Raw genomic sequence first — 12,036 nt, 5'->3', positions numbered from 1 at the left:
ATAAGAATGTGATTATGGAGACCAAAGAGGAGAATATTATTAAAATTAGGACTCTCTTGGAAAATCCCCTATTGTGAGTTTATATCCTTAGGCCACTTTCCCAGAGCATTTTTATTTTACTGAAATCAAAACACAACTTTATACTCACTTTTTTTCCCCAAGAAGTATATTTCTGAATCATTTTTCAAAGTTGGCAAATAAAAACCCCGTCGAGATAAATCACCTGCTTCACTTCTGAGTCAGCCATCATTCCCACAAAAACAAAAACAATGACACTGTCCCCAGGGGCCCTGAGTAGAAAGTGTTCCTGCATTATTATTAACTAAAATAATAGCTCCATCTCTAGGCCTGCAATTGAGTTCATCATTTTTGGAAGATTTAACCTATAGTAGCTGCTGCTGCTAAGTCACTTCAGTCGTGTGGAAGCCCACCAGGCTCCCCGTCCCTGGGATTCTCCAGGCAAGAATACTGCAGTGGGTTACCATTTCCGTCTCCAATGCAGGAAAGTGGAAAGTGAAGTCGCTCAGTCATGTCCGACTCTTAGCGACCTCATGGACTGCAGCCTACCAGGCTCCTCCGTCCATGGGATTTTCCAGGCAAGAGTACTGGAGTGGGGTGCCATTGCCTTCTCCGACCTATAGTAGCAGCTTTCTTCAAAAAATGAAAGGAGATGAGATTTTGGAACGAAATATCAGAACTCCTGAGGTCATTCAGACCTTTGATATTAAGCAGACCAAATATTTGTGCGTATTTCCTTTCCTTCTGACTGAGATAGATGTTGAGCTCTTAGGTCAACTCTTGGGTGTAACCTTAGTGGAATTCTTCCTCCATACAGCTGGAAAAAGTAACGGCATTGGTGCCTTGTGATGTTTCCAGGTTGTGGTCTCCTGACGCGACATCGGGGTAGCCCTAGGCTCCTGGGCCCTGTCCCCACGGTGGCTTGGTGACAGGAGTCTCCTGCTGCCCTTGAAAGGGGACAGAGTGTGCCTGATATGGCCGGAAGGGCGTTGGACAGCAGGCCTGGTGAATTTCGTTTCTGTATAGTGATGACAGCCCCTGGGTGATCTGGAGCAAGTCACATTCTGTCCCTGGGCCTCCGGGTCCTGATCGATTGGAAGGAGGGTGGACAGTCCTGCAGATGACCCCCAGGGCAGCGAGGGCCCCCTTTCACGGCATTTCTCCAGGGAGGCAGCTATCCGGCCAGGCTCCCCCTCGAAATACGCAGGAGTCAGAAGCAGCTGTGTGGGGCTGGCCGTGGCCCTGTCCAAGGACTTCGGGGCCCCCAGGCTGCAGGAAGGTCACAGGTTCACATGCTGGGGCTGCAGCCGCCTCTCCCTGCCCCTCCCCGCCCCTCCCCCGCCAGGCTGCCTTTGATCTCCAGCCTGCTTTGGCTCCACTGTCAACAGAGAGACCTGCTGGCATGTTCTTTCCCTTCACCTTCAGGCCCCGAGCCTGGTTGGTCGAATGACATGGAATTTCCACACCCCTCACAGGTTGTGCAACTACCCTACAGACACATTTTAAATTTAATTATTGTTATCATTACTTTCAGCACAGTGAACTCTTGTAGATTTATTAGGTTTTTCGATGGCCCACCCATCTGAGTCAGTGACCTTTAGCAATTGTGATGGGAGAGAAAGGGATGAGCTACAGAGCGGCCGGATGACCAGGCTGAAAGCAGTCATTCCTGGGCCTCTGTTTGGAGAAGCCTTCTTTGGAAGAAGCTGGGAGCCTGCTGGAATTTGAACCCACATGTAAGAGATCTCAGTTCCCGGATGGATTTGTTCCAACCTGGTTTGCCCGCCTCTCTGTGGAATATCTCTCTGCCCTCTCTGCCTTTTGAAATTATTTCTCCAGGCTGGATTTGGCTGCCTTTGCCACCAGCGAGTAAGCAGACCCTCCTGTCACCTGCTGGCTGGGTCTTTGGGCAGGACACTTGCCCACTGTGAGCCTTTTTTTTTTTCTCTCTCTCATTTGAGACAGGGGAATGAGACGCTGTGAGTTTTATACACAGGGCATGGACAGAGGCTGCCACAAAGTGCTGTGTGAGGGGTGGGTATTCTGAGATGCCCCTTCGCTGACCTTCCTTGCATCAGCAGCCGTGTTTCACCTGTAGGGTTTCACTCCGGTTGGGTGACTCCAGATGCTTGCCTGTTTGGGTGGGTCCCAGCAAGACTCATCTTGACCAGCAGCTCACCCTTGAGTCACCACCAGGAAGCCCGGGATGGATGTGATGTCATCAGTAAACACAGCCAGTCATGGATAATGGGGGTGGCTCTGTTTGCCTTGGAGATAAACCCCACCACCCCAGCTGGGCTTCCATGGGCGAGGCGGAGGATGCCAAGCCCTGGGTGTCAACTTGGTGTGATGACATGTCTGTGGAGGGACCCCAGCATCTCAGGGTGGGAGACATCCTCGGGGGGTGTCCTGTCACGTTGCTCAGGAATCTAGAGGCAGGAAGTTGCATCCTTGGCTGTGTGGGGAAAGAACATCCAGGAGCAGCCAGGCCTGTTTCACCTGATTCACTGCTCTGAAGCTGAGCTCTAGTCTCCCCTGGCGTCACTGTTTTCCTTTGAAGTCCAACCGAGAATCCCATAATCCCTCGTTCCTGTCCATATGGGTCTCAGCTCAAAGATGGTGGCCCCTTGAGGGCTGGGTGGGTGCCCACCTCCATCACGGCAGAGAAACGTGCGTGAGCCGGTCTTCTCCCCCGGGGTTAAAGGAGTCACAGTTGGGACTGGAGTTTGCCGTTTTCCTCAGGGCCATGGAATTCTTGGTGACGACCTGCTTCTGGACCCCAGGCTCTGGTGCCGCCTGGCCCCTGGCTGATGTGGCCAGTGCCCCTGGGTCAGCTCTGGGGCTCTCCTCGGGGCCAGACTGGTAAGACACAGAACTGCCCTGTGAGCCCTCCTGGAGCCCAAGGCGGATGGAAAGATCAGGAGAACAGATCCTCTCTTTATTTGAGGATTTGCTAATTTGTTCATCATAGATTTTTTTTTTTTTGCAATAATTTTGGTTTTCTAAAATGCTGCATTAAGGTATCTCGATCACCGAGTCGCTTGGCGCTCCCTTCAGGTTGATGCCAAGTCAGCTGCCTCCTTTGCCTCACTCGTCCAGTCCTGTTCTTCCTGCATGATTTCCCATTGCTGCCCATGAGTCAGAGAGATAGAGGAGATGATCGCCCCAGAGAAGATGATCGCCCCAGGCTGCCCAGTCCTGGAGTTTCAGCCTGCCCTGCAGGGAAAGTCAAAAGGCCTTTCTCTACGATGTGCATAGATGAACCTTCTTATGTATCCTTGCCTGGAAAATCCCACAGACAGAGGAGACAGGTGGTCTGCAGTCCATGGGGTCGCAAAGAGCACAACTCTTTGCACGACATCAAACCTTCCTGAGCGCCAGCTGGCTCCTGAGATCCAGGAGGGCCAGGTGTGTGCTAGCGGCCCTTACTGCCCACTCTGTCCACTAGATGGCGCACTGACCGCGTGGGTGAGCAAGGTGCCCCCTCCACCCCTCCTCCCAGGGCCCAGCTTTTGTGAATTGCTGGCCAGTGTGGAGACCACCTGTTCAGCTGATCCCCACTGCGGGCCCAAAGCACAGAGGAAACTGAGGCTCAGAGAGGTGAAGTGACCCACCTGCTGCCTTTAACATACTAACATTGGCCCTGGGGTCTGGCTTTGTACCTGACATACCCCAAACCCCTTCTTTCTGGACCACCTGTTCTTGGTCTGTGTTAAAGGCACCTTTGCCAACCTGGTGAAAGCCATAGGACCCTTCCTTGGAAAAAAATTTGAAAAGAATTTCATGGGCTTCCAGAACAGGGCCAGGCATAGATTAAGAGCCCTTTTCCTGCATGTTTGCAGTATATGCATGTGATGTAGGATTTATAGTTATACACTCTGTTTCAGATAGCATCTAACCATGTAATCCATCCATTGCTTCGAGAAATATTCATTAAGCACCTACTACGTGAAAACCACTGTTCCAGGTGCTAGAGAGACTTGTCTTTGTGAAGCTGATGTTCTGGGGCGGGAGGCGGGGTGGTGTGGAACAAATGATAAAAAGAGGCAAAGTTGTAGTGGTTATTAGTGCTATAAATAAATCACCCCAACCTTTTTGGCACCAGGGACCGGTTTTGTGGAAGGCAGTTTTTCCACGGACAGAGGGGAAGGTTTGGGGATGATTCAAGGGCCTTATACTTACTGTGCACTTTATTTCTGTTACTGTTACATCAGCTCCATCTCAGCCCATCGATAGGTCCTGCAGGCCGGGGACCCCTGCTCTAAATGGCCCTAGTTCTCCATCTTCTGGGCATACGGTAAGATTCTGCTCCCTGGTCTTGTGGTTGGGTGAGACCACGCGGCTGGTTCGCCGGTGAATTGCGAGACGTGATGTTACTTCCGGGCCAGAGCATTTAGTTGCTGATGTGAGACCCCCCCCGCCACCCGCCCCCAGAGCTTTCCCTCCCCTCTGATGTGGAAACTGGACACATTTCAGATGGAGGCTGTGTAGTCAGCCTAGGTCCCTGAGACTCTAGAGCAGGACAGACAAGATTTGTTTCTTTAAGTCACTGAAATTTTGAGGGTCTTTGTTACTATAACGTAACCCAGTCTATTCTGATTGATACAATAATAAGTATGTAAATTACATGATGAAATTATAAAGATTTCCAGGAGGAGATTAGAACCACAGGGAAAAGAAACCGCTGAGCATGATAAGTTGTATTGGAAGGGGAAGGCAAGTGAACTTTATTTTTTAAATCAATTAATTGAGGGGGGCCTGTGCTGCATAGCATGTGGGATCTTAGTTCCCTAACAAGTGATTAAACCTGAACCCTTAAAAAAAAAAAAAAAAAAAACCTGAACCCTTGACGTAGAAACGCGGATTATTAACCATTAGGCCACCAGGGTAGTCCCCTGCGCCCCCCTTTTAAGTGGAACTTAAAATAGGGCAATCAAGTTAGGAGGCTCCATTGAGAAAGAGATCTTTGAAAAGGAAGTGAACCTTGCAGGTGTCTGGGAAGAAAAAATGTGTCCCAGGCTGTTCCTGGGACAGCCAGGGGGAACAGCCAGGGTAAAGGCTGGAGCTGTTTGGTGGTTCGAGAAACAGCAAAGGATCATATGATTGGAGAAAAGTGTGGGGTGGGGTCCGAGAAGTACCAGGGCCTTCTCAGGGGGAGCCTTATGGCCACGAAGGACTTTGCCATGTTGTTTGAGTGAAAGAGGGAGCCATCACAGGGGCTTGAGCCCACACCCATCATGATAGAATGGATGATTTCAAGGGGTCCAGCCTGGCATCTGTGCCGAGACTGATTAGGGAGGAGTCCTGCGGGGCAGGATGGAGGGTGCCTAAGAAGGGGCTATGCATATTTCAGGTGACATCTGTTGGTGGCTCACGTGGGGTGGCGAGAGCAGAGGTGGCGAGAAGTGGTCAGATGGTCAGATCCTGGATATGTTTTGAAGACGGAACTGTGAGATTTCCTGATGGACAGCATGAGGGGCTGGAGGGAGGGCTTTTGGCCTCAGCAAATAGGAGGACAGGATGGCTACCAGCTGAGGGAGGGGAGGTACTGACGGGGCACTCCGGGGGAAGATCAGGACCTGGGTCCATGCTGAGTTTTAGATGTCTATTAGAAAAGTCAGAAAGCAGGAAGGGAGAGAAACAGAAAGGATGAAGTGGTGATGGGGGAGCAGGAGCGGGAGGGAGAGAAGATACACCAGTAAGGAAATATTACTGGACCCCTATCTCAAATTCACTTGGATTTTTACTTCGGTGTGCTAAGTCGCTTCAGTCGTGTCTGACTCTTTGCAACCCTATGGACTATAGCCTGCCAGGCTCCTCTGTCTGTGGGATTCTCCAGGCAAGAATGCTGGAGTGGGTTGCCGTGCCCTCCTCCAGGGGATCTTCCTGACCCAGGGATCAAACCCGCATCTCATGTCTCCTGCATTGACAGGCAGGTTCTTTACCACTAGCACCATCTTAGGCTGGTTATAAAGAGAAACTCTGACGTGAAGCTTTATAGCCAGGGCCGATTCTAAGGGCTTTAGATGAGAATTAGGGAAAACAACATGATGAGTTTACTGTTACCTTTGATGGTGTCGGGCTTCCCAGGTGGCTCAGACAGTAAAGAATCTCCCTGCAATGTGGGAGACCCAGGTTTGATCCCTGGGTCGGGAAGATCCCGTGGAGAAGGGAATGGCAACCCATTCCAGTATTCTTGCCTGGAGAATCCCAAGGACAGAGGAGCCTGGTGGGCTACAGTCCATAGGGTTGCACAGAGTCAGACACGACTGAGTGACTAACACTTTCACTCTGACGGTGTCAGGGAGGTTATTCTGTTCTGTTTTAGGAATGCCAAGGACATGATCCATTATGTCATGCAATGCTCCTGCATTCTGATAAATTTCATCTTTTGCTAAGTCCTGGGAGAAGCTCTGCTTTCCTTGAGGAAGTGATGTACATCTTCTCTCTCCAAAACGAAAATCATGAAAAGATTGTCTCTTTTCTCTCCAGCTGCCAGGGATCTCAAAGCCAAATGTGAAACTCGACTTTATTACCCACTTGGGCCTGTGAAGTTTGCATATTTGTTTTTTACTTTCCCTCCCCTTGGCTTCTTTCTTTTAATTCCCAGGGTTAGTGTTTTAAATTTTAACTTTATCACGTGTTCTTGCTAGAGTTGCCTCAAATCTATATGGAATGAGGTGGAGTGTAAAATAAAGAAAGGAATGCAATTGAATAGCGTTGCTTTTTAATAACAATGCAACTCATTTATAAATGAAAAAGACATTGAAAATTTGTCTCTAATTTCCTATATGCAGTCTTGAATTCCAGCCGACTTTCACTATAAAATTGAAACTGTATTCCTCAAGGAAAAAGAATTCTCGTCCTGAAATGTTATAAAAATCGCACTTTCAATTGCAGAAAATATGTAAAGTCACATATCTTAAAGAAAGCAAGCTATTGTAAGATGCTGAGAACAGTATTTAAAATAAATCACAGAATACAAATACAAAATAACTGGAGTTGTTCTGATATTTTGTATGTGGTCAGCCTCATCCAACTCTTTTGCAAGCCCGAGGACTGTAACCTGCCAGGCTCCTCTGTCCATGGAATTTCCCAGGCTAGAATACTGGAGAGGGTTGCCATTTCCTTCTCCAGGGGAACCTCCTGACCCAGGGATCAGAATCTGCATCTCTTTCATTGGCTGGTGGATTCTTTACCACTGAACCACCTGCGAGCCCTTTTAGGATGAGGATTTAAAGACTGCAGGAAAAAGAATGAGTCTTCCAAAGAGGACATGCTGTTTAGTGAGACTTTGCAGCTTACACTTTCTCTGGAATTTCTGAAGCAGGTTTCACAGAGCTCAGTTAGCCTTCACTTTGCCACATACCTATAACACCTGTCTTCTGAGCCTATCAATATTGGTTCTTCAAATCAATCCCTTTAATAAACTTATTTAGAGAGGAAATGATCTAAGTAATATGTAGTGGGTATGAATTCATGGGTTTGCTGTTTTCTTAATGCACATTAAAATCAATTCGTAAGTAATTAAATGAAAACATGGTTCGGCGTGTTCCTCTGAAAGCACCTCTTTCACCCCATGCTGCGCATATAGTGAGTGAGGGGTTTAGTCCTACAGAGTGATTCCTGGGTATAATCTTTGAGAAAGATCTTAAGAAAGTCTGCTTCGGACTTCCCTGGTGGTACTGTGGATAAGAATCTGTCTGCTAATGCAGGAGACACGGGTTCCATCCCTGGTCCGGGAAGATTCCACATGCCACGGGGCAACTGAGCCCATGCACCGCAACTATTGAGCCCTTGTGCCTAGAGCCTGTGCTCTGCAACAAGAGAAGCCACCGCCATGAGAAGCCCACGCGCCACAACGAAGAGTAACCCTGCTCTTTGCAGCTAGACAAAGCTTTGTGCAGCCCCAAATAAATAAATTAATAAATGATCTTAAAAAAAGAAAGCCAACTGGGATGAGTACACCCCGCTCCAGTGTGGTCACCACCCGTATCTAATCCCTCTCCGGGTCTCCCTGTTATGCAGCTCACCCACTGGGGCCAGCTGTAGGAATGACATCATTGGTTTCCAATAGTGATTTTTAAACCTGATTTTTAGAGCCATGGGTCTCAACTGTGGTCCCTGGACTGTCAGCATCAGTTAGCACCTGGGCGCTTGTGAGAGATGTTCATTGTTGGACACCACCCCAGTTCTGCAGGGGGATCCCAGTAGATGCTGACATTTGAGGACCACTGTTCTAGAAGCCCCGTTGTTCAGTCAACAGAAGACCATCAGCAAGGAGAACCAGTTCTGAAACCAACTAGTTGTGCCTGCGTGCATGCTCAATCGCTTCAATCGTGTCCGACTCTATGCGACCCCATGGACTGTAGCCCGCGAGGCTCCTCTGTCCATGGGATTCTCCAGGCAAGAATACTGGAGTGGATTGCCATTTCCTTCTCCAGGGGATCTTCCTGACCCCGGGATGGAACCCGCATCTATCTCCTGCACTGGCAGGTGGGTTCTTTACCACGAGCGCTACCTGGGAAGCCCCAACTAGCTGTGCCCCAATGTCAAAATGCTCACAGACTCCATTTCCTCATCCATAGCATGAGGAAATGCCTGGTCCTGAGCAGAGGTTCCCAGCCCAGAGGTACATTAGGAATATCTGAGCAGCTTCTCAAATGTGTTGCCATACGCCCGAGGCTGCTATACAGTCAGCCCTCCGTATCCATGGGTTCCACATCTGTATCCAATCGACCTTGGATTTACATAGTATTTACAACTATTTACATAATATTTACAACTATTTACATAACATTTACACTGTGTTAGGTATTACAAGGGGCTTCCCTGGTGGCTCAGTGGTAAAGAATCTACCTGCAACACAGGAGCCAAGTCGTGGATTTGATCCCTGGGTGGGGAAGATCCCCTGGAGGAGGAAATGGCAACCCACTCCAGTATTCTTGCCTGGAGAATCCCCATGGACAGAGGAGCCTGGCGGGCTACAGTCCATGGAGTTGCAAAAGAGTTAGACACGACTTAGCGACTAAACAACAATACAGTATTAATAAGTACTTATACAGTGTTATAAGATGATTTAAAGTTTGTGGTAGGGTGGGCCAAATACTACACCATTTCATATAAGGGATTTGAACACCCTTGGATTTTAGAATCCTCCAGGGTCCTAGAATTCCCCTCTGATACCAAAGGGGTGACTGTACTTTATAATTATGTTAAGGTCGGGAACAGGCAAAACCAAATCTGTAACAGGAACAATCAGAACAGTGGTTGTTTGGGGGAGATGGGAGGGGCGATTGGCTGGGGAGGGGCAGGAGGGAACTTTCTGGGTTGATGGTGACATTCTGTCTCAATGGGAATATGGGTCAAAGGTGTATGTATTTGTCAAAAATGTATTAAGTGGTATGCTGAAGATATGCACGTTTTATTGTATGCATGTTTTACCCCAAAAGAAAAACAAAGGGGCTGAAACAAATATTGGACTCCAGTTAATAGTTTACATGCTAAAGTGTTGAGGGGTGAAATGCAGTGATGTCCCAATTCATTCTGAAATACATCAAAATATAAGATGGCCTGCTGACTGGACAGAGAAATGGCTGGCTGAACAGGTATGTGGACAAAATGAGTATATTATAATGTGAGTTGGAGAATCCAGATTGTGGCTATATGGGTATTTACTGCAAAGTTCTTTCAATTATTCATTAAGGTTGACAATTTTTATCATAAAATGTGGGAGGGAAAATCCAGATGCTGGTATTTTTATGCTCAAATTGATTAAATCAGTATCCTTCCTAAGCTAAAACTTCTCCCATTGGAGCGAGGTATGTTTCTTTGTCCAAGGTAGCAGATAAAAATTTTTTTGAGTACAGCTGATTTACAGCGTTGTGTTAGTTTCAGGCTTTCAGCAAAGTGAATCAATTTTACCTACAAGGTAGCAGTTTTTAAGCAGTTCACGTGGACATTCTGCGGAAGCTGTGACACATGGGGAGATGGTTGGTTTTTTTACGCCTGATAATGAATTTACTGGGCTGGAATCTTCCAACAGGTAATGAGAATGTGAAAGGCGTAGGTGGTGGACCTGGGCGTGACTGCTGTCAGAACTGCCCCGCCCTTCAGCTGCAGGCATGGGGGCCCCCGGCTGCCCCCTGTTCTCTGGGCACAGACCAGGGCCCCCTCTGCAGAGCGTCTACTTGCTCCACCACCAGGGGGAGCTGTCATCCCAGCAGTTTCGGAAGCGCTCGCACTATTGGAACGCCGTTGGGAGTGCTTCTCTGCGTCCCCTCGAGGGGATTACAGGGCTGCTCCCACCATGCCTTGCTTCCCCTGTTAACCCATCGCTCCCAGGGGACTGAGCCTGCGGGCCATGGACCCTCTTTCCAGATCTGCACGCTCGCTGACTCAACACACCTCCCCGCTCCCCTTGTCCTCCAACTTGACCGATGGCACCGTGGGATCCGTGGCCAGCAAAGCCCCCTCGAGTGTCACCTCTTCCGGGGACGTTCTCCTGTTCTCCTGGCTCGCCGTCTCCCCTGGGCCCTCCCCTGGGTGCTATTTCTCCTCCCCTCACACCCTGGCAGTACAGAATCCCGAAGGGCTCAGGATCCTTTCTGCCTCCAAGGCATTTCTCGTCCTTCTTATTCAAAACAGCGTGTGGCCTTCTGTCCACCTGCTGGTCAGCTCCTTCACTGAGGACACAGGCTGCTGGCTCCGTTTCCTCCTCCTCCCTAGTGTCCATGACCCACGTCGACGGACCATCTGACCCCCTGGTCTTGCTGTCTTGCTTGCCTCACCTCCAGCCACCCAATACTCCTACCCAGCCCCCCCTTCCTGTGCTCACACCCAGGACCCCTGACTTCATCTGGAAAAGAGACCCAAGCGCCCCCTCCCACCCCGGCTCTAGCACCGCCCCCCAGCCTCATCCAGAGCTCGCCTGGTCTCAGGGAATGACTCGCCCCCTTGCTCGTCGCCCCTCCCTCCCCTCTCTCCTGCCCTTGGCCCCGCCCCTGGGCAGACCCCAGCGTGGCTGACACACGGGCAGGCACCCTTGCTCCCCTACCCTCTGCCGTGACTTTACCCCTCCTCCTCTGCCCGCGGTCCCACCTGCGTCCCCCCTGCGGCTGAGCGACACCCACGTCTCCACCTTCACCAGGAAACTGGAGCCAGAGCGGGGCTGTATCACCATCCTCCCACCGTCTGCCCACTGATCGCGCCTTCTCCTCCCGGAAGCCAGCTGCCCCCAGCTCCGGGGCCCACCCCTTCTCGCTGCTCAAGCTTGTCACTCTTATTGGATCCCTGTTTTCTAGTTAGCAGGAAGTTTTCACTAGAGGGTGGAGAACTGGCCCTAGAGCTGGGGACCCAAATGGCTCTGAAGTTTTCGACTTGCCCCCTGGCTAAGGTCGGGCATGGGGGGGGGTCTCCTCTCAGTGCACAGTCTTTCCCGTGGCCATGGTCTTTGGTCCACACGTGTCCCTCTCGGGTTGTCCTCCTGGAATTAATGAACTCTGACGCAGAACAGCATCTCAAAGCTCTCCCAGCCAGGCATGTCCTCATCCGCCCACCCCTGCCTGCTCCTGGTCCAGATATTCCCTGCCCCTCCCCGGGTAGGTGAGGAAAGGGACACCTCCATGTCCATGAGGACATACCTGAGATAACGCAGCTGGAGCTCCTGGCACTCTGGTGATGCCCGCTGCCCTGGGATGGTCCTCACAGCTGTGTAGAGGGCACTCCTGCGGATGCTCTCCACCATCACTGCACCTGGGGAGGCAGAGGCCCCTGGCTGTCCTCGCTTGGGGAGGGGGCAGGGCAGGCGACCAGAAACCCCACAGAATATTGCCCACCAGCCGGGGGTGAGGGGGCAGGGGTAACAGGTTAGATGGACCCACAGCAGCGTTTTTAAAGCCAGGAGCTGCCTGGAAACAGGAACACCGTGGGGCCCACAGGGCTTGTATTTGTGTCCATTAAAACACCTGCATCCCAAACAACGCAGGCGTTTCAGAACACGTGTGAATTCAGGTGTGT

This window comes from Bubalus kerabau, chromosome 23 (assembly GCF_029407905.1).
Source record: "Bubalus kerabau isolate K-KA32 ecotype Philippines breed swamp buffalo chromosome 23, PCC_UOA_SB_1v2, whole genome shotgun sequence".
NCBI classification, from domain to species: Eukaryota; Metazoa; Chordata; class Mammalia; order Artiodactyla; family Bovidae; genus Bubalus; species Bubalus kerabau.
Note: the sequence above shows the minus strand (reverse complement) of the source record.